Below are 22,595 nucleotides of genomic sequence, written 5' to 3' on the forward strand. Positions count from 1 at the left end.
TACAGTGGTGTAATCTCAGCTCACTGCAACCTCCACCTACCGGGTTCAAGTGATTCTCCTGCATCAGCCTCCTGAGTAGCTGGGAATATAGGTGCCTGCCACCATGCCTAATTTTTGTATTTTTATTAGAGACAGGGTTTCACCATGTTGGCCAGGCTGGTCTTGAACTCCTGACCTCAAGTGATTCACCCGCCTCAGCCTCCCAAAGTGCTAGGATTACAGGCGTGGGCCACCGCGCCTGGCTTAGTCACAGTGATTTCTATTTCAACTGAAGGAATGGGACCAACAGACCCCCCACTTTCTCCCATGGCCTTTGGGAGCTTTCTTGCGTGTGAAATTTACCTGAAAAACAAGGACAGGGTAATATGTGCGGTGGTGACACACATACACACTAAGCACATCACTGCGATCGCTGCTACCAAAGAGAATCCCCAAAGACCAAATCTATCTCATGATAACAGAAGCCCCAGCGGCTGGCACTGCCTGCCGCACCCCCAGTGCTCTCCAAGGGCAGCTGTTCCTCATACATTCCACTCTCTCCTCTGCTCAAAACCAACTCCTACATTGACCTGCAATCCACCACCTGAGCTCAGGGCACTCTTACATTCCTCAAGGACTCCAGCCCCTGCCTCCATCCCTAAGTCATCCCATCATAGTCTTCCCTCCCAAAGCTCTGGCTCAAATGTTTCCCCCGCCAACTTCATCCTAACAGTTCCCCTTCTTTCCTAAGCCTGAACCCCTCCTCCAACCGCTAGATGCACTTAGGATTATGGTTCAACCCCAGTCCAAATCCCATGTCCCATCTCACATTCCCTAGGTCAAGCCTTGGGTGTGTGTCAAGGGGAAAGTCTTAATGAGTGAGAACCAGAAAACCTGCCCTTGTGACGTAGTCTCTATACCCAGTCTTGCTGGCACACGGAGATACTGATAAAAAAAACCAAATACACAAAAATGAAAGAACAAGCAGCAGGGCATGTTTCAAGATTTATTGAGTGCGTGAGAGGACAATGGTCCATAGCACAGAAAAAGTCAACAGGAACAAATTATTGGTTTTCAGAAGTCACACCAGGAGCAGGCGGGAGGACACAGAGGATGGCCACTGGATGGCCTGGCCTAGATGGAAGAAAACCAGTCTTCCTGGGCCATGGCACTCTGTGGCACTGGCAGGGCAGAGCCAGCTGAAGGGTCTTCGACTCTGGATCCCAAGTCACCAGAGCCACAGGGCTTTTCCTCTGCCCACCCACGCTGAGGGAAAAGTCAATTAGTGTTGTGCTGAGACAATAGGGGCAAGAAGGTCCGGCCATGTGTCATGGAGTGACATCACTCATCACTTTTGGTCTGTGATCAACCCTCAAACAATCTAAAAGAGAAGACAAATGAAGCCAGCGGCTTGGAATTTCCACCTGGGGAACATAGGCCGACTTAACCTCTTGGCATTCACTTACCATGAGGAGACCCCTTCAGGGAAGCTGGGACTCCATTGTCTCGAGAGGCTCAGTGCCTGCACCTCTTGGGGTTTCCTCCAACAGTCTCCAGACCCAAGGCGGCATCCCTGGAGTGAGGGGGGGGCCACAGAGCAGGAGGCTGCAAGTGCTTGGTCGCCAGTGTTCTGCCAACTTTCTTCAAGCTGATGTCAATGGGAATGCCCCCAGTTAATCAATCGGGTATGAGTTGCCAGTTTCTTTCATACCAAACTCATCTCAAAAAGGAATCTCAATGCTCCCAACGAATAGTCAAAATAAAAACTTAGGAGTCTAGCAAAACTGTCCTAAGAGTCTTGACAGGCAACCGAGCAGATGTGCAACTGGCAGAGAGACAGCTGGAGAGACCTCTCAGGGCCCCTCCCATAGATGTCCCACCTCGCCGTGCTGGGAGCCAAGGACCACCCCAGCAGCCATCCCTCCATACTCTCATTACTTGCCTACACATCTGTCTCACTCTTGCTCACCCCAGACTCAAAGACCTTCTCATGTTGCTACCCCTCCCTGGAATACCTTTCTATTGCCCATCGCATCCCACTCTTTGAAAGACCTGCCCAGGTCCACCACCTCCAAAAGGCTGCTTCTCTTTGAAAATCTTAAGGCAGTGACTGTATGCCACCCAACATCACACTTATTTGTTAAAAAAAAAATTCACACAGGCTTTTCTCACCATCTAGTACCCAAACCTTGACACTGAGAGAGACTGTTCTCTGATAACAGGAGGCTAAGCTGAAAAAAGCCACACTAAAGTGTCTCCCATCACTCACTCACACAGCATCCTGCAATGCTCCTGAGACCAGAAGGTGCTGGCAGGAGAGAAGGAGTGTGTGAAGGCGCCAGCATTTGAAAGGGACAGGTGTGAACCCTCCAAACACGGGAAACGGCTTTCAGCAATTCCTCTCCCTGCGTTATCGATGACCAGAGCACAGGCAGCCCGTGATCATTTTTGAATGCAGGTGTATACAAGGGCAGAGAGAGATGCAGGAGGAGAAACAGATGCCAGCAGCCTGTGGACTAAGTCCAGTCCAGGAAAACAATCCAGCCCAGCACAGGACCCCAAAAGTGGCTCTGCTTTCCTGTAAAAGCCCCATAGAACTTCCCTGCCAGGAGGAATCAAAGAGAAGTCACATGGGGCAAAAACAGTGGGAAAATATTGGTTGGTAATGATAGGAATCATGTGGTCTCAAGTACCACAAAAGTCACCTCTATCAGAACATTATTTTCCAAATGAAGAAAATTAGGTTCTGAATCAGTCCTTGACTGGGATAGTGGCAGAAGGGGATTTAAAGCCAGAGGACCAGAGTCTCTGAAGCCTAGGTCCACCCATTTTCCATTACAACATCCTGCTGCCCAGGGAGAAAGGGCAGAGACCTCTTATTACCAAAGTGGGACTCTGGAGGTTTCCGCCCAGCAGCAAGTCCTAAAGGCACATGAAGGGCCAGAGGTGATGTGGGTTGGCTGGGTGGACAGCGGATCTGGGGACCCACAGTGCCATTCTCATCTCACCTCTCAACTCCCCTACACCAACCCCAAAGCCCCTGGGAACATGTACAGGACTGTGCTAGATACAAGCAACCAACATTCCAGAGAATGAACCAGAGATCTTACCTCAAGGACACTGAGGTCTAGCATGTTCCCGACATGACAATTCCCATGCCTCTGCACACAGTGGACTATCTGCAACAGATAAGATGCCATGAGTGAGCGCCCCGCTTGTCCCTGCTCACAGCAGCGATGGCAAGCAACAGGAAAGGGCTTAGCACAGTAGTTACCAGACAGTAAACATTCCTAAGCAAACACACTATTTCCTCATAAAAGAGAAAATAGTTAACTCTACAGAGGAAGACAGTGGATGGTCTATGGCAGGGTGAGGGTGGCCAACGCTGATCAATATGTAGTTAATCAGCGAAAGATTGAAAGGAGATCAAAACCAGGTTTACAGGAGTGTGCCGTGGCTGAGAGGCAGTGACTCTGCTGGTCATCAAGGGAATTTAAGCAACACACCTAATCTGGTTCCCAACAGCAGGGAGCAGGAAGTGAAAGCTCTAATCATGACATAACACCCACGGCAGCCCCCAATCTCCTGGATGCCCCAGGTGTGTGCAGCTTTGAGAAGCAGGAGTGTAGGAAAGTTCCCAGGACAGGAAGGTGAAGATGTGGACCCTCCAAACACGACAACCTTTCCCACATTTTCTCTGCCTGCACTACCAATGACCAGGACATGGGCAGCCCGTGATCACTTACGAATGCAGGCACAGGAAAGAGCAGAGGGCAATCCAGTAACAGAGGCCAAAATGAGCTGCCTGGAGATTGCCAAAGCGCCAAGCCCAAAGGACCTGAGCGCTATCCACCTAATGCAGTACAAAGATCTCATCTGCCCCCATCAAGAAAGTCACAGAAGACTAATTTTTGGTTAAAAAAAAAAGCTACATTGTTCATTCATCCCACAAATATTAAGTATCTACGGGTAGCCAGACATCATGGGTTCAAAAAGGAAGAAAAACGTGCAAGATGTCCCCCTTACAGAGTTTTCGCAGTTTCATTACATTACAGAAAGTCAAGCTCAAGAGAATGAAAGAACTTAGCCAGGCTCTCCTCTGCACCCGGCTTTGCCAGACAGTTCTCGGAATTCATGACCATGCCCTCCGCTGGGGTCCCCCAGAAGGGAATCTGAAGGGTCCCCCAAGGTGCTCATGACCAGCACCACTTACCCAGGGACATCCTCACCGCGCGGACAGTGGGAGCCCCTCAGGGAGTGCAGATCAGGGTGCTGCAGGAAAAACGGGGACTCTGGCTGGTGCGGAACCAGCAAAGTCATCCAAGGGAGAGCTGTCATCTGTCTCCAGGAGAGCCGCACAGCCCACGAGGCCTAGGCAGGGAAAAGCGTAGGGAAGGGGCTTAGTACAAGGTCCTGGCAAAGGAGTCTAGAATTCGCCCCTCTGGGGCCCTGGGCGTCCTCTATTAAAACCTCAGCCAATTGGTCTGTAAAGTGGAGGTTTTACAGGTTATTGAGGAGAAAATGAGTTAACGGTTCCAAGGAGGTGGCACAATGACTGACACTCTGTAGGCAACCGACAAGCAGATTTGGGGGCTTCCAAAGTCAGGAGTCGGAGATCGGGGTCCGGGGAGTGAAAGTCGCGAGGTCTCTAGCGCCCCTCAGCCCGCGAGCAAGGCCCCGGGCTGCACGTTTCTCAAGGGGCACTAAGCCTCCCCGCATAGAGACTGTGCGGACCGGGGGTCTGACGTCCGCATGGGGTCGGCTCAGCCCAGCGAAGGCCGAGGGCGCGGCTCACCCGCCAGTCTCTTTCCCGAGGACACGCGAATCCTGAGGGGCCCACCCCGGCGGAGGGGACGGAGCACTGCACCAGGGGCTGGGCCTGACGTCCGGCCGGCTCTTCCCAGCCCATCGGGGCCTCAGTTTCCCCTTTTGTCAGGAAGGAGGTACACAGCACCGGCCTTGGGAGGCCACCGGGGGTTCTTGGGAAGACCACGCCTCGGGCGCTGCCCCTCAGTGACTCATCCCGGGCGTCAGGATGGATGGCGGCGAGTACAGGGGTAACCTCGCGGAGGGGGGCGAATGGCAGTCCGCAAACCGCAGCCACAAGACTCTATCTCTGGTGCTCAGCGCCAGCGGAAATACGGCTGGGGGCGCGGCTGCAGCCTAGAGCGGTGCTTCCGCCTGGCCCCTACCTGCGCAGACGTGCCTGCAGCGCCCCCTGGCCGGACGCAGCTGCAATTCTGTCCCTCTACTAACGCCCTTTATCCAAGCGTTCATCTAAAGGAGCGTCCCTTCCATGAGTTCACCCACCCATCCATTTACCCAGAAAATATTTGTGAAACGTCTGCTTCCATTTGAGGACACAGTGAGAAGACAGCCATCAGTCTATAAACCAGGAGGTGGGCCCTCACCACTTCCTGGTTTACCAAATCTACTGGTGCCTTTGATCTTGGACTTTTAGCCTCCAGAACTGCGAGAAATAAATTTCTGTTGTTTATAAGCCACCCAGTTGATGACGGCACTTTGTTACGGCAGCCCAGTCGGGGGTCGGCTGGCAAATAGGTCAGCTTGGACCATGGCCAGCCTAGTGTCCACACACCCTCCTCTCCAAGCAAAAAAATAGAAAAAAATCCGCTTCAAACATGCATCCCTTCTATCATTGGCAAGAGTGTGTCTGCAGTCTTGTTTTGTTTTTGACGTCAGCAGACAAAGGGTCAGTCATTGAGAACAGACTGTTCTTTGAATGCTGTAACAAAGGCTGTCACAACACACTTATTCAAGAACTCAACATGCTGCCCTGTTTGCTGGAATCCCTCACTACGTAGGCCAGTGTCACAGATGGGAAAGTCAACCTGGATAAGCAAAATGCCCACAAGGCTGTATGCAACAGCCAAACCCTCAGTGGAATTTCTTAATAACTGGCCATTTAGGACAAGTTAAGGAAAAGACTTGGGCTTTTAGATAGAATGTGTTGGTGATAGAAACCTAACTTATGCTTCAAAAATAAAATACATTATTGGAAACGTATATAAGCAAGCGAGGGGAAGGGCAGAGGTCAAGCTGGGCCTCCAAAACAACGAACACCAGAACTGGAATTCCATCCCTGTCCTGCACCTCTGCCTCTCTCTCTGGGTGGACTTCTGACTTCACACTCGCTCTAGTTTTTTGCTTATAGTGAGGGACATATGCCACATTTACCCAGGGGAACAGCTCCATCCTGCTTCCACTGAGGGTAGGCAGGACTGCCACATACAGTTGTGCAGGTCGTGTACTGCACTACTCCTGGGAGCACCATTCACATCATAGCCTATGGTTGAGAAGCAGAGATGCCAGGGATGCTTGGGCAAGCCGATGACACAGAAGACACTTGACTTAAAGGAGAGAAAGTGTTTTCCCTAGAGTGTTCTTCTCTGGTGCAGCAGAGTCACCCTGTGTCATACCATCTAATCCTTAAATGATGATCCTTCTAATAAAGGCCTTTGAAAATATCTCTGAAGGGCAACACTTTGAGGAATTTTTTCTCCAAGCTACTTGAGATCAAGCAGAAGAGTTTAATTAAACCTGTGACAGTGAAACCTGTGCAGGGTCATTAAAAAAAAAGAAAGATTTGTAAGCAGTAGCGGGGCTTTCTGAGAAATGCTATTCTGAACTCCACAAACTTTTTTTTTTGAGACAGAGCCTTGCTCTGTCACCCAGGCTGGAGTGCAGCGGCGCGATCTCAGCTCACTGCAACCTCTGCCTCCCAGGTTCAAGGGATTGCCTGCCTTAGCCTCCTGAGTAGCTGGAATTACACCTGGTGACTAATTTTTGTATTTTTAGTAGATTGCACCATATTGGCCAGGCTGGTCTTGAACTCCCAACCTCGGGTGATCCGCCTGTCTCAGCCTCCCAAGTGCTGGGATTACAGGGGTGAGCCACCATGCCTGGCCTGATTTTTACAACCTTTGACACTCAAGCTCTCAATTCTCAAAATTACCTTCTGGGCCAAGGATAGGCACTTCCACCCTTTCTGGAGCTCTTGGAGGAGTCACCCATCTCTAAGATCCCTTGTCTAATTTGTCTTGAGTGTGGGTTAGGACTTGTTGAGGCTGCACACCCCTCAGGGTGTCTATGCTTTGCTCGTTCATGGGATGCTTGGCCGAGTCCCCACTCCTTCCTGAGGAAGCTCACCCGACAGGCCCCATCCAGCATGGCAGGGTGTGTGGTAGGGGTGGGAAGGTGGGCTGCAACAGAGGTAAAGGAAGGAGGAGTAGGTGTCAGGGAGCCTGCAGGTGGTCACATCCAGCTGTCACCATTGATAGATGCAACTGATTTCCACTCTCGTGTCCACCTCTCCCCAGTGGTGGGGTCAGAAGGCATTCACAGGGCAGAAGCACCACTCCTGCCCTTCAAGGGCACTGGGACCAAGACTTTCCAACTGAAGTCTGCCAACTTTTTTTTTTTTTTTTTTTTTGAAACAGGGTCTTGCTCTGTCATCCAGCTTGCAGTGCAGTGGTGAAATTATGGCTCACTGCAGCCTCGACCTCCCAGGCTCAAGCAATCCTCCTGTCTCAGCCGCCTGAGTAGCTGGGACTACAGGAGCATGTCACCAGGCCCTGCTAATTAAAAAAAAAAATTGTAGAGATGGGGTCATACTATGTTGTCCAGGTTGGTCTCCAACTCCTGGTCTCAAATGATCTTCCTGCCTTGGTCTCATATTCAGTCCATAACATCCTCCAAGGGTTTTTGAGATGTTGCTCCACGACACCAACATACATTTCCTATTGATATACTTTCATGCTGGGATTACAGATGTGGTCCACCAGGCCTGGCCCTATGCTCATTTTCTGCTTTTGTTATTTCATTAATTTATTTGTTTTGTTTTTTTAGTCAAAGTCTTGCTCTGTCACCCAGGCTGGAGTGCAGTGGTGTGATCTCAGCTCACTGCAACCTCCGTCTCCTGGGTTTGAGTGATTTTTCCTGCTTCAGCCTCCCGATTAGCTGGGATTACAGGCGTCCGCCACCACACCCGGCTAATTTTTGTATTTTTAGTAGAGACGGGGTTTCACCATCTTGGCCAAGCTGGTCTTGAACTCCTAACCTCAAATGATTCACCTGCCTCAGCCTCCCAAAGTGCTGAGATTATAGGCATGAGCCACTCTGCCTCGCCCTAATTTTATTTTATTTGAATCAGTTAAGTTGTCCTGTTTTTTCTTTCTTTCTTTGTTCCTTCCTTCCTTCCTTCCTTCCTTCTTTTTTTTTTTTTTTTTTTTTGATAGAGTCTTGCTCTGTTGCCCAGGCTAGAGTTCAGTGTGGCACGCTAACTGCAATCTCCACCTGCTGGGTTCAAGTGATTCTCCTGCCTCAGCCTCCCAAGTAGCTGGGATTACAGGCGCCCGCCACCATGCCCAGCTAATTTTTGTATTTTTAGTAGAGACGGGGTTTCACCATCTTGGCCAGGCTGGTCTTGAACTCCTGACCTCAAGTGATCCACCTGCCTCAGCCTCCCAAAGTGCTGGGATTACAGGTGTGAGCCCCATGCCCAGCCTTTTTCATTTTTTTTTTTAAGCCCTCAGAGCCAAGAGCAGACGGACACAAGGAATTTTTCTTACATGTCAGAATTAAGTGAGCCCTCTCCTGTTGCCACAATGAACATTTCCCTTTCTTCTTTTGCATCAACATTTAAAGATCATCTATTACAGGCCACACAATGAGATGGGGAGATACTGCCCCCTCTGGTTCCTAACTTATCCACATACCAGCACAGGTGTCCACTCCCCATCCCTTCCTCCTCTTCAGCTTCAGAGTCTTCCTCTTTCTTCCCCCCAACCCTTAAGAGCCTTCCCATTGCAGCTTTAAAGGACTCCTATTTGAGTACTTCAAAAATCCACCAAGAGCCAGACACATTGGTGTGCACCTGTAGTCCCAGCTACTGGGAAGGCTGAGGCAGAAGGATCCCTTGAGGCCAAAGAAGCATATAGCAAGACCTCGTCTCCAAAAAAAGAAAAACCCACCAAGGTCCAAGCACGATGACTCACACTTGCAATCTTAGCACTTTGGGAGGTTGAGGTGGGAGAATCGTTTGAGCCCAGGAGTTGGAGACCAACCTGGACAACATAATGAGACCTCATCTCTACAAAAAAAAAATTGTTTTAATTAGCCAGGTATGGTGATATGTGCTTGTAGTCCCAGCTATTTCAGAGGCTGAGGCAGGAGGATCACTTGAGCCCCACAGGTTGAGGCTGCAGTGAGCTCTAATCATGCCACTGCATTCCAGCCTGGGCAACAGAGAAAGACTATGTCTCAAAACACAAACAGAAAACCACCAAAGCATACCACCTCCAAGAAGCCATCTTTCTTTGGAAATCCTATCATAATCAGGATCTATACCCAATTTTTGTACAATTCTCCTGGCTGGTGAATGTTACCTCTTCTGTGCAGGGCTCATGCTCTGTGAGCCTCAGCCATCCCTTGAGTAGTTAACCTCGTCCTGGGGAACAAATAGTCCCGGATATACACAGCCTAATGTTTGCCAAGAAGTCAAGCTGAGAAAGGCCAAACAAAATGACAGCGCACAATGCCCCAGAGGCTTGAGAGTGTTCACAGAAGAGAAGTCGAATGTGAGAAAAGCATCAGCGTTTCCAAACACGGAGAATGCTTTCTGCAGTTCAACTGCCTGTACTATCAATGACCAAGGCGTCAATAGGCAGCTGATGATCGCTTTCAAATGCAGACACAGAAAGAGAGCACAGCATGACACAGGGCGGGAGGCAGATGCCAATGGCCAGCATGGGAAAGAGCAGCCTGGTGAGCACGGAGCCCAGCAACGGCCACCCTGTTCTCCAAACCCGGGCAAATTTCCCTGCTGGGGAATTAAAGGGAACACGCTGCTGGTAAAAGAGAGGAAAAAAATCTTGGCTTTGGAAGAGATCAGGATTGTATTTATAAGAACAATGACAACAACAATAGTGGAAATTCCTTTCCCTCACAGCTTTGTTTTTGGGATGAGTAAATTGAGATGAAGAGCAGGGCCCAGAGCTAGATCGTGGCAGAGGGGATTGGGACCCGAGCATCTCTGATGCTCCTTCATTTTTATTTTATTATTATTTTATATTTTATTTTTAAATTTAATTTACTTTTATTATTTTATTTATTTTATTTTTTGATACAAGGTCTCGCTCTATTACCCAGGCTGGAATGAAGTGGCACAATCTCGGCCTGCTGTAACCTCCGCCTCCCAGGTTCATATGATTCTTGTGCCTCAGCTTCCCGAGTAGCTGGGATTACAGGTGCCCACCACTATGCCTGGCTAATTTTTCTATTTTTAGTAGAGATGGGATTTTACCATGTTTGTCAGGCTGGTCACAAACTCCTGACCTCAAGTGATCTGCCTGCCTTGGCCTCCCCCAGTGCTGGGACTACAGGTGTGAGCCACCTGGCCCAGCCCATCTACCTGTTTTCTATCACAGCATGCTGCTGCCACACTCCATAGATGCCCCCATAGTGCCCCCAGAGAGTGCTCATCACCCAAATGGACTCCTGAAAGACACAGTAACAGAGGAGCAGTAAGAAGCCGAGGAGGAGAATGGACAGATACAACGAAATCTGCAGCACGGTGGTCACTCTTGGCGCGGAGATGCGTCTGGAGCTCCCATAGGTCTTGCATGGTCAGTTGCTGACTTCTCACCTAGACTCTGGGCACCAACTCCTTGGAAGACGCTGTCCAGCCGGCCATGATTCCACCTCTTCTGGTGAAGGGGCTCCAGGCCCCGGGGATTTCTCAGCCACTATGAGGTCACAGACTTCCCGTGGTAGAACCTTGTCTTCTCAGCTACAGTCCAATCCTTTGCAACCAGTAGGTTGAAAGCAGGACTCCTGATATGTCTGCTTAGACTTGCTAAGTGGAAGTGTCTCTCCCCTATCCCTAGAAAAATATCAGGGAAAGCCTTATAATTTTTCTGATCATTCTTAGGTAATAAAAAGTCTTGCAATCACTAAAAATGGAAAACACAGTTTCCATTCAACAATTTTATTTTATTATTTTTTAATAATACACCAGTAGGGTCAGGTGTGGTGGCTCACGCCTGTAATCCCAGCACTTTGGGAGGCTGAGGCAGGTGGATTACAAGGTCAGGAGTTTGAGACCAGCCTGGCCGATATGGTGAAATCCCATCTCTACTAGAAACAAAAAAATTAGCCAGGTGTGGTGGTGCACACCTGTAATCCCAGCTACTCAGGAGGCTGAGGCAGGAGAAGTGCTTGAACCCGGGAGGCGGAGGTTGCAGTGAGCCGAGATCGCACCATTGCACTCTAGCCTGGGTGACAGAGCGAGACTCAGTCTCAAAAAAAAAAAAAAAAAAAAAGTCTGGGCATGGTGGCTCAAGTCTGTAATCTCAGCACTTTGGGAGGCCTAGGTGGGTGGATCACGAGGTCAGGAGTTCGAGACTAGCCTGACCAACATGGTAAAACCCCATCTCTACTACAAATACAAAAATTAGCTAGGCATGGTGGCATGTGCCTGTAATCCCAGCTACTCGGCAGGCTGAGGCAGGAGAATCGCTTGAACCCAGGAGGCAGAGGTTGCAGTGAGCTGAGATCACACCACTGCACTCAAGCCTGGGTGACAGAGCAAGACTCTGTCTCAAATAAACAAACAAAAAAACCGGGATTAGTTACGGATCTGCTGAATCCATTCAACAAGTTTAAATGTTAGTCTAATGCATTATTATGTTTTCAATGATCTTTCATAGGTAAGACATTTCTCCACCAGCTGGGGCGACGTACAGGATGGGCTGCTGTCTGCTGGGGTGGGGACATGGGCCTTCTCTCTTCATGTATCCAGATATGTTTCTCTTCAATAGGAATTTTCTGTCTATTTACCCACTCTCAATACTTTCAGGATCAAAACAGGTGGAGTAAAGGGTAAGGAGAGGGGAGACGTCTCATCTGGTGCTTTTGCAAGAAGCCCGCACCATCTCCAAGCTAGGGAGATGTTTAATCCTGATAATTTCTCTCTTTTTCTTTTAAGTTATCTCCTTCCTCAGTTCTGCATCTGGTCCAGCACCTTCTTTGGAAGGCAGCTGCTATTTTATCACGGAACCTTCAAAAACTGCCAATACTCAAACCAGTTTTTGCCTATCACAACAGCAATTTTATTGCATTTTAAATTTTCTTTCTTTTCTTTTCTTTCTTTTCTTTCTTTCTTTCTTTCTTTCTTTCTTTCTTTCTTTCTTTCTCTTTCTTTCTCTTTCTTTCTCTCTCTCTGTCTCTCTCTCTTTCTTTCTTTCTTTCTTTCTTTCTTTCTTTCTTTCTTTCTTTCTTTCTTTCTTTCTTTCTCTTTCTTTTTTTGGATGGAGTTTCACTCTTGTCACCCAGGCTAGAGTGCAATGGTGTGATCTTGGCTCACTGCAACCTCTGCCTCCTGGGATCAAGTGATTCTCGTGCCTCAGCCTCCTGAGTAGCTGGGACTACAGGCACCCACCACCACACCTGGCTAATTTTTGTGTTTTTAGTAGAGATGGGGTTTCACCATGTTGGCTAGGCTGGTCTTGAACTCCTGACCTTGTCATCCACCTGCCCTGGCCTCCCAAAGTGCTTGGATTACAGGCATGAACCACCACACCCAGCCTCATTTGTTTCTTGAGATGCAATTGTATATGGTTATTCCCTCTATCTTGGTGCCTCCTTTCTCCTTTCCTTGATGTGTCAGCTGAAACTTCCTTTTTTTTTTTTTTTTGAGATGGCGTCTCCCTCTGTTGCCCAGGCTGGAGTGCAGTGGCTCGATCTTGGCTCACTGCAAGCTCCCGCCTCCCAGGTTCACACCATTCTCCTGCCTCAGCCGCCTGAGTAACTGGGACTACAGGCGCCTGCCACCACGTCCGGCTAATTTAACATCCTGTTCCACTACTGTGGAACAAGCATCAACCACTCCTCTTAGGTGTCGATCCTGCTATAGGTACTGGGGCTGCAGGAATGAACCTGCCAAGGTTCCCTCCTTAGTGTTATGGGAATAAGGAGTTCAAAAGAAAATCTGGAACTACAGAAAATCTGCAGTTCTGCCTGTTCCCAGCTTTCTGAGGGCACCTTGGCCTTAATTGCTAGCTCAAAAGATTCAGCTCAGTGAGGCCTCAATCTGAATATGCAGGAGGCCAAGCCCTTTCAGGCTCATAGGTGGGGCGGCAGAGGCGGGCGTGGGTTGTGGTTGCACTCAGCCTCCTGTTTGCTGTGTCTCTTCCAGCTCCAAAGGGCTGATGAGAGCCAGATTGCCTTAGATCTGTGCTGGGGAGTAGAGCAGCAACTAGCCACATGTGGCTACAGAGCACTGGAAATGTGGCCAGTTGGAATTGTAATGTGCCATAAATGTAAATCACACACCAGATTCCAAAGACCTCATACAAGAAAAAGAATAGTAAATAGCTCATGAGTAATTATAAAATATTGATTACATGCTGACATGATAATATTTTGGTTATATTCAGTTAAATAAATTATTAAAATTAATTTTACTTTTACATTTTATCTTTTTTTTTTTTTTTTTTTTGAGATGGAGTTTGGCTCTTGTTGCCCAGGCTGGAGTGCAATAGGGAGATCTTGGCTTACTGTAACCTCCGCCTCCCGGGTTCAAACGATTCTCCTGCCTCAGCCTCCCGAGTAGCTGGGATTACAGGCACGCACCACCACGCCTGGTAATTTTGTATTTTTAATAGAGATGGGGTTTCTCCATATTGGTTAGGCTGGTCTCGAGCTCCTGACCTCAGGTGATCTGCCTGCCTTGGCCTCCCAAAGTGCTGGGATTACAGGCATGAGCCACCTCAGCTGGCCTACTTTTTATCTTTTTAACATGCTCTTGGCAAATGTAAAAGTACATATGTGGCTTGCATTATCATTATATTTATGTTCTTCTTTTTTTTTTTTTTGAGATGGAGCCTCGCTCAGTCACCCAGGCTAGAGTGCGATGGCATGATCTCGGCTCACCGCAACCTCTGTTGCCCAGGTTCAAGCAATTCTCCTGTCTCAACCTCCCGAGTACCTGGGACTACAGGCGCAGGCCACCACGCCCGACCAAGTTTTGTATTTTTAGTAGAGACAGGGTTTCACCATGTTGGCCAGGCTGGTCTTGAACTCCTGACCTCAGGTGATCCACCTGCCTCAGCCTCCCAAAGTGCTGCGATTACAGGTGTGAGCCACCGCGCCCGGCCTTGCATTATATTTCTATTGGACAATGCTATCTTTCTCTTTTTTTTTCTTTTTTGAGACAGGGTCTCAGTCTGTCAACCTGTCTGGAGTGCAGTGGTGTGATCTCGGCTTACCGCAGCCTCAACTTCCCAGACTGAAGTGATTCTCCCACCTCAACCTTCTGAGTAGCTGGGACTACAGGACTGCTCCACCATGCCTGGCTGACAATGCTATCTTAGAGTTTTCAAACACAGCACATTTCCTCTGCTTCATAAATAATCCCAGAGTCCTTACAGTGACAGAAGCCCTCAGCTTTCTCAGAATACTACAATATAGCAACTACTAGGCCTTGGATATTTGTTCTGTGCTACGGTCTTGATATAAATCACTTCATTTAATTCTCACAGTAACGCTATGAGCAGGGAACTATGACTGCCTATTTTCCGTAACTGGAAACTAAGGCTGGGTAGAGAAGTTAGGTTATTTAGCCAAAGTCACATGGAGAGTAACAGCAAGAGTAGGAGGCAGAAGAGGACACCAGGGTTGTGTGGCCACAAGTGTGCACACCTGACCCCCCTGCCCAGTGTCCTCTCAGTCACAGCATCTGTATTAGTCCATCCTCACGCTGCTATAAAGAACTGCCTGAGACTGGGTAATTTATAAAGGAAAGAGGTTTAATTGACTCACAGTTCAGCATGGCTGTGGAGGTCTCAGGAAACTTACAATCATGGCAGAAGGGGAAGCAAACATGTCTTTCTTCACATGGTGGCAGCAAGGAGAAGTATAGAGCAAAAGGGGGAAAGCCCCTTATAAAACCATCAGATCTCACCAGAACTCACTACCACAAGAACAGCAGCATGGGGGTAACTGCCCCCATGATTGAATTACCTCCCACGACAGGTGGGAATTATGGGAAGTACAGTTCTAGATGAGATTTAGGTGGGGTCACAGCCAAACCATAGCAGCATCCCACAGCCCCCTCCCCATCACAGGGACTCCCAATGTTCTTACAGTCTTGGAATCCCATAGGCCTCTCCCAGGTACAAAATATGGAGCAGATCTCACTTCAAGGACCCCATTTCCCTCATGATCGCATAGGTCAGGCCTGGATTTTCTTATCCTTCTGACCTATTGAGTACCAAGAATCTGACTGGAGCGGAGTGTGTGGGCTCCTCATCAGGCCCAAGGGTGGGCTGCTTGCACTCCAGAACATGGGCAGAGTCAGTAGCAGGGCTGTCTCAGGCCCAAGAGGCACACCCTGCCCAGGATGCAGACAGTGCCAGTGCTTATGAGAATTTGTGGGCCATTAAGTCCCCTCCCAAGATTGTCTCCAGTATGCTGCAGAGAACATGGGACATCTGTCTATAGTCTCTGTCACTGTGCAAATCTGATCAAGTTCCTCAAATGCAAATCTTCAAGTTCAGAGACTCTTTCCACCCTCCATCCCGTGTACTTTGAGGCTGGAGTTTAGCAAAGCAGTTACCCGCTGTGCTCTTCTCTTGGCTCATCTTCTCACCCTCACATTCAGTCTCTGGCCATGACTCAGTCATCTCGGTCTGACATTGTTCAGAAAAAAATGAATGGGGTGGGGGTGGAATTCATTCATTCAAGGGTGCTAGCCACTGAACTGGGTACTGAGTACAGTGGTGAATCAAAGACAGACGCCTTTGAACCCTTGCAGAAAGAAGTTCAAACTAAGCACAGTCCCCTCGTCGTAGTAACAGCTCCTATCATGGAAAATTGGCCATTCCTACAGATTAATAAGAGTCAGTGACCAAGGAACATCTTCAGAACAAACAGAAAAGCAAAGCAAGTGGGAGAATATTACCTCTAAACTTCCAGGCTGTTTTCGAAATTTATCCCAAGTCCTCCAAGAGTCTGGAGTTGAGCTCCGCTCCGCCAGGGGACGCTGTAGGGCTGCTCGCGTCGGTTCCTTCCGCTCTAGGCCGCAGTTCGCGCTCTCGTCTGTATTTCCGCCAGCGCGAAACCAGTGTGGCTTTCTAGTCGCGTGGCCTCGGTCTTTCGCGGTCCCTCGCCATCGCACGCCATCACACACCATCACACACCATCGCAAGCCACCGCACCTCATCGCTCGAAATCTGCAGACATCTTGATTTTTCCCGCGCCGTCTGTCAGCTCTCCGCCGCCACTCGACGCCAGGGCGCCGGGTGAGTCCACAGCAGGGCGCATGGTCTGCGACACTCTCACCATCGGGGAAAACTGAGGCCCCAGGGAAGGCGGCCAGAGAGGTCAGGCCCGGTCCCTGGTGCAGTGCCTCGTCCCCTTTGCTGGAGTGAGCCCCCTGGGATTCGCGTGTCCTCGGGAAAGACACTGGCGGGTGAGCCGCGCCCTTGGCCGCCGCTGTGCGGAGCCGGCCACGTGCAGACGTCAGACCCCTTGTCCGCGCAGCTACTCTGCGGGGAGGCTTAGTGCCCCTGGATGACGGGAAACAGGACTCGGCGACTTTAGGTGCCCGCCCCCGACTCCTGGCATTGGAAGTCCCCAAAGCCACTTGTCTTTTGCCTACAAAGTGTCAGTCATTGTGCCATGTCCTTGGGACCGTTAACTCGTTTTCCCCTCAATACCTTTTAAAAGGTGTTAGAACCTTCATTTTACAGACCAGTTAGCTGTGGTTTAAATGGAAGACGCTCCCAGCACCCCAGTGGGGCAGAGTCTGGACTTCTGTCCCCGGGCCTTGTCCTAAAGCCCCTTCCCCGTGCTCTTTCCCTGCCTAGGCCTTGTGGGCTGTGCTGCTCCTCGGAGGGCTTGGCACCAGCCAGCGCCCCCTCCTGCAGCACTCTGATCTGCATCCCCTGAGGGGCGTCCACTGTCCGCGGGGTGAGAACGCCCTGGGTGAGTGCCGCTGCTTCTGCGCACCGTGGGGGAGGACCCTTCTGTGGGACCCAGTAGAGGAGATAGTCAATGAGCTCAGCCAGTTCTGAGTTCTGAGAACTGTGTGGCAAAGCGGGTGCAGAGCAAAGCGTGATTTAGGAGACAGGGACTGGATTTGGGGGTCACATCCTGGCTAAGTTCCTTCGTTCTCCTGAGGGTGACTTTCTGTGAAGTAGGGAAACTGCAAAAGCTCTCCGAGGGCAGAGGCCTTGGCTGTTTTTCTTTTTTTTTGAGACGGAGTCTCGCTGTGTCCCAGGCTGGAGTGCAGCGGCCCGATCTCGGCTCACTGCAAGCTCCGCCTCCCGGGTTCACGCCATTCTCCTGCCTCAGCCTCCCGAGTAGCTGGGACTACAGGCGCCTGCCCCCGCGTCCGGCTAATTTTTTTTTGTATTTTTAGTAGAGAGGGAGTTTCACCGTGTCCACCAGGATGGTCTCGATCTCCTGACCTCGTGATCCGCCCGCCTCGGCCTCCCAAAGTGCTGGGATTACAGGCGTGAGCCACCGCGCCCGGCCGGCTGTTTTCCTTGATTTTAAACCCATGGTGCCTGTCCACGTGTAGATGCTCAGAATTGGTGGGCTGAATGTACAGCCGAGGCATTTTTACCAGAAGTCGGTTTTCCTGTGGACTCTGGGTGGGGACAGATGGAATCTGCCTGTGAAGTGATGATGGCTGTCAGGGTCCTGAGTACCTTTCTCTTCCCTGGGGAGTGAGCACCCCTCTGGAGATCTGGCAGCTAACACGCGAGCGTGGGCTCACCTGCCCTTTTTTGCACCTGTATTCGAAAGTGATCGTGGGCTGCCTGTGCCCTGGTCATTGATAGTGCAGGGAGAGAAATCGCTGAAAGCGCTTCCCCGTGTTTGGAGGGTCCACTCCTGTCCCTTCCAAACTCTGGAGCTTTCTCACACCTCCTTCTCACCATCTTTCAAATGCCTCCTGGTGCTTGGTGTCTGATGATTATTGAGTGTTCCCTGTGCAAGGCTCAGTGCAGGGGTCTGGAAGGCGTTCACCAAGGTGTATGAGGGTGTGTCCCTGCCTCAGGATTGGTGGTGGAACCACAGTTACAGCTCTGCTAGCCACACCCTGTGGCAATTACTGGCTTGATTGTCTTTGCCTCTCTATTGTGACCTTGAGGGCAGTGTCTTGAGCTTTTGTTTAATATTTTATTGTATTTGTTTAGTGACAGGGTCTCACTCTGTTGTCCAGGCTGGGGTGCAGTGTGCAGTGGCGTGATCATAGCTTGAACTCCTGTACGCAAGTGATCCTCCCACCTCAGCCTCCCAAATAGCTGGGACAGACAGGGTCTCGCTATGTTGCCCAGGCTGGTCCTGAACTGGCTTTAAGTAATTTTCCCTCTTTCTTCCAAAGTGCTGAAATTACAGGTGCGAACCACTTCGCTTGTCTCAGTATCTGAGTCCTGTCTCTTGACTTACCTGGTGCTTGACAGATGGTTGATTTTCAGCAGTTAAGGAACAAATGAAAAACAGGAGATGGGCCGAGCACGGTGGCTCACACCTGTAATCCCAACACTCTGGGAGGCCAAGCCGGATGGATCACTTGAGGCCAGGAGTTCAAGACCAGCTTGGCCAACATGGTGAAACCCCATCTCTACTAAAAAATACAAAAACTAGTAGGTTGTGGTGGCACATGCATATAATTCCAGCTACTCAGGAGGCTGAGGCACACCAGAATCGTTTGAACACAGGAGGTGGAGGTTGCAGTGAGCCAAGATCATGCCCCTGCACTCCATCCTAGGCGACAGGGTGAGACTATGTCCCTAACAAAAAACAAAACACAGGAGCTGGAAAAAGACAATTGTGGCTGGCCGTGGTGGCTCACACCTGTAATCCTAGCACTTTGTGAGACTGAGGTGGGTGGATCGCTTGAGCCCAGGAGTTGAAGACCAGCCTGGGCAACATGGCAAAAACCTGTCTCTACAACACACACATACACACACACACACATAGACTGGCCAGGTGGCATGCGCCAGGAGGTGGAGGTTGCAGTGAGCCGAGATTGTGCTACTGCATTCCAGCCTGTGCTGCAGCCTGGACTGTATAACAGCCTAAAGACTTAGAATTGTAAGGCAACAGGGCTTTGCATGTCACCTTGTTGCATGTCAGTGGAATACTTTTGAGCGAGGCAGCCTGTGTGGGGGTGGTCAGAGCTATTTCCCACTGGCCCAGTGGTCATCCCATGGTGTTCCCCTTGACGGTCTTGTCCGTGGGCCACCAGGATGAATTTCCCCACAGGATTGTCATTGTGATATCAAGAACCAAAGCCAGAGGTATAGGTAGGCATGGCTGATAGAAGAGTGAGATGTGTAATCAGCCCTGACCCACAGATGACAGATGGGCCATCCTGCCCGAAATAGCCCTTACTGTGTATGCCAGACTCCGCCACGCTGGTGTGCCACACCAGAACCTGTCCTAGGTTCAGAGTCCCCTTCAGTGTACTGCTTTAGGATCACAAATTCAACAATATGTGCATAAGATGAGACTTAAGCTGTCCCTGATGTGTGGTTCTTCTCTAGACGAACTCTTTTCGTGTTGCTGAGACCGTGAACCACTGTTAACACCAGCCAACTTTTAGGAAACGTTTACCACCTGGTTCTGTGCCAGTATTCTCCTTGTCCTTTCCAGAACAGGTTTGACCAGGTGACATCTAGATAGCTCATCCAGGGCTTCTTGATTCTGGCAGAGGAGGTTCATTGGTGCAGAGGGGCCCATGAGAGGTGTCTCCGCCCTGCCAGGAAGCAGGTGGACCATGGTGTTCCACGGGGTCTGTCCTCTGGAGATCTGGGGCTTTGTGTCCCGCAAGAGTGGGTGTGTGCAGGTTCCCTGGGCGTGACGTCTGGGAAGTAGAGAGAAGTGAGGTGAGGGTGTCTTTGTGCTGGCCCCAGTTTTACTCTCTTTGGGGCCATCATGAATGCATTGGGTTTCTCTTGTGCCTGCTGAGGTTTAGTGTCTTCAGGGATCCTTTATCATTGTTGTGTCTTGGAATATCTGACTCAAAAGCTGGAGGGCTTTGGCCTCAAACCTACTTGTATCCTGGTCCTGAACGCCTTACCACCACTCCCTAGCTTTGGTTCTTTTTATGATCCTCAGTTTCCTCATCTGGAGAACAGGAGTACACTGAGGTGATTTTTCTTAGGATCACACAGTCCCTGTCTTCCACGTCCGAAGAACTCTGCCAGCTTCTTATCTGGAGGGTCTTTCCTTTACCTCTCCTGGTTGGGGCAGGTTCCATTTATGTGGGACAAGACGGAAGCTGCTTCATCCTGTGCTCTGCTGTGCCACTGTCCCGGCTCAGGCCATTTTCCAGGCTTCTGACACTGGTCTCCGATTTCAACAAGCCCTGGATCTTTTTCTGCCCCTGTGTGCAAAGTGATTACAGGCTGCTTGTGTCTTGGTTATTGGTAATAAAGGAAAAGTTACAAGGTTTTCCTCTTGTGGAGAGGAACCATTGTCCATTTCAGACGGGACGACCTCAGGGGACTGTGTCAGTGACCCAAGATGGGCTAGACAAGCTGTCAGTACATTCGCCTCCTGAGACCCTGATTCCCCAGGTGTGTTTTCTGTGGGTGAATGTTGTGGTTTCCTGGACTTGCCATAAGCAGTGTCAAGTGCATCAGTCACATCTTGGCTTCTTGTGCCCTGCAGGAGTGTCACACGACTGCTGCCCCATGTGTGTGAGAGGTGTCCTCTGGGAGAGCATGGATTCTGAGGTCCCAGGTAAGTGGGGTTCTGCTCGGTTCTCTAGAGCTCAAGTTCTCTGCAGGCTGTGAGGCCAGAGGTGGTTGGGTGCTGAGGGGTGGGGAGCGAGGGCACAGGTGAAGGCTGCTTCGCTTTGCTCCCGTCTTTGCTTCCTCAGCAGGCAGGGACAGGTTTGGACCCTCTTCTGCCTTCAGGGGCTGCTGCCGAGAAGGTGCTCCCTGAGCTTGATTTGGGCTCTGAGAGTCCCTGAGAAAGACCCTGTGATGTTGAGAGGAAAACCGTGTGTTGGAATGGACAGAGGGGCTGCGTTTCTGATTCAAGCCTGGATTCATACCCAGTGGCCGGCTGAGTGGTCTTCTGTGAGCCTCAGTGGAACAGATAGCCAATGTTGCTACCCTCCAGCCCTGTCTGTTTGTTTGTTTGTTTGTTTGTTTGTTTGTTTATTGAGACAGAGTCTCGCTCAGTCGCCCAGGCTGGAGTGCAGTGGCGTGATCTTGGCTCACTGCAACCTCCGCCTCCCGGGTTCAAGTGATTCTCCTCCCTCAGCCTTCTGAGTAGTTGGGATTACAGGTGCCTGCCACCACGCCTGGCTAATTTTTTGTATTTTTAGTAGAGATGGGGTTTCACTGTGTTGACCAGGCTGGTCTCGAACTCCTGACCTCTGGTGATCCACCCGCCTCAGCCTCCCAAAGTGCTGGGATTACAGGCGTGAGCCACTGTGCCCGACCAATTTTTATTTTTATTTTTATTTTTATTTTCTTTTGAGACAGAGTCTCTCTGTGTCACCCAGGCTAGAGTGCAGTGGCACAATCTTGACTCACCGCAACCTCCGCTTTCTGGGTTCAAGTGGTTCTCCTGCCTCAGCCTCCCGAGTAGCTGGGATTACAGGTGCCCGCCACCATGCCTGGCTAATTTTTTTTTTTTTGTATTTTTAGTAGAGTTGGGGTTTCACCATACTGGACAGGCTGGTCTGGAACTCCTGACCTCAGATGATCCACCTGCCTCGGCCTCCCAAAGTGCTGGGATTACAGGCATGAGCCACCGCGCCCAGCCAACCCAGTCTTTGAGAAGAGCCCCGGGATTCTCGATATTTCTGCCCGTGTTTACCTTCCTTTCAGCTTCTGGCAGGGAGTGGTAAGTGATCTCGGGGAATCAGAAGTCGCACCTGTAATCTTAGGCTGTAAGTCTGCTCGTTGCAATGTCAGCGGTTCTGTTCTAGGTAAGACCATTGCCCAGAATGCTGGCATTGGCCTCCTTTCTGGGCTTGCCCTCTGCGCTTTCTGACCCTGCATTCGAAAGTGATCATGGGCTGCCCGTGCCCTGGTCATTGGTGGTGCAGGGAGAGGAACTGCCGAGAGCACTTCCCCGTGTTTGGAGGGTGCGCTCCTGTCTCTCCCAACCCCTGGAACTTTCCCACACCTCCTCCCTCCCACCACCTCTTCGATGCCTCCTGGTGCCTGGCATCGTCTACTGAGTTGTGTTGCTCTTCTCCCTGGCCCAGGGCAGGTTAGTGTGAGACATGAGGGAAGGGTGTGAGGTGATGGGTTTGGCCTCAAGGAGCAGAAGGGCTGGTTGCGGAGCTGAGACTGGGCAGCCCTGCTCCTTCCTCCCGGAAGCTTTCTCTGCCTCCACACCTCTCCTTCCGCGTCCTTATCCAACCCCCTCTGCACCAAGCTGACCCCGTAGAAATTGTTGCCTGACTTGTCTCCTGGCCCTCTTTGCTGTGGTCTTAAGGGTAGTGTCTGAATTTTGTTCCCTACTTTGTTCTGTCTGCCAGATGGTCAGTATTCTGACAGTGTGGGACAAAGGGTAAACTGCAGCCTGAGCAACCCCGCCTCTATAAGAACTAAAAATTG

The 22,595-nt window shown here is 50.3% G+C and overlaps 1 long non-coding RNA gene and 5 other non-coding genes across 7 annotated transcripts; 2 read left to right on the forward strand and 4 right to left on the reverse strand.

Moving 5' to 3' along the window:
• Positions 1-971: 971 nt before the first annotated feature.
• On the reverse strand, positions 972-5,139 carry LOC103246238 (uncharacterized). Of its 2 annotated transcripts, XR_012089447.1 has the most exons (5): positions 4,775-5,139; positions 4,193-4,350; positions 3,090-3,158; positions 1,446-1,552; positions 972-1,360 (listed from the first exon to the last, which is right to left on the reverse strand). It is a non-coding gene; the product is annotated as an uncharacterized lncRNA (long non-coding RNA). The 2 variants fall into 2 exon arrangements; XR_012089450.1 differs by lacking the exon at positions 4,775-5,139 and having other exon boundaries at positions 1,446-1,627; positions 4,193-4,232.
• LOC119618660 (small nucleolar RNA SNORA71) lies at positions 2,306-2,439 on the reverse strand. Its single transcript, XR_005235030.1, has one exon. It is a non-coding gene; the product is annotated as a small nucleolar RNA SNORA71 (small nucleolar RNA).
• On the reverse strand, positions 3,604-3,735 carry LOC119618662 (small nucleolar RNA SNORA71). The gene has a single exon (XR_005235032.1). It is a non-coding gene; the product is annotated as a small nucleolar RNA SNORA71 (small nucleolar RNA).
• A 4,438-nt stretch (positions 5,140-9,577) lies between the features above and the next one.
• On the reverse strand, positions 9,578-9,693 carry LOC119618664 (small nucleolar RNA SNORA71). Its single transcript, XR_005235034.2, has one exon. It is a non-coding gene; the product is annotated as a small nucleolar RNA SNORA71 (small nucleolar RNA).
• An 8,103-nt stretch (positions 9,694-17,796) lies between these two features.
• LOC119618658 (small nucleolar RNA SNORA71) lies at positions 17,797-17,930 on the forward strand. Its single transcript, XR_005235028.1, has one exon. It is a non-coding gene; the product is annotated as a small nucleolar RNA SNORA71 (small nucleolar RNA).
• A 4,093-nt stretch (positions 17,931-22,023) lies between these two features.
• LOC119618659 (small nucleolar RNA SNORA71) lies at positions 22,024-22,157 on the forward strand. Its single transcript, XR_005235029.1, has one exon. It is a non-coding gene; the product is annotated as a small nucleolar RNA SNORA71 (small nucleolar RNA).
• Positions 22,158-22,595: the final 438 nt, after the last annotated feature.

The sequence above is a fragment of the Chlorocebus sabaeus genome, chromosome 2, assembly GCF_047675955.1.
Source record: "Chlorocebus sabaeus isolate Y175 chromosome 2, mChlSab1.0.hap1, whole genome shotgun sequence".
NCBI lineage: Eukaryota > Metazoa > Chordata > Mammalia > Primates > Cercopithecidae > Chlorocebus > Chlorocebus sabaeus.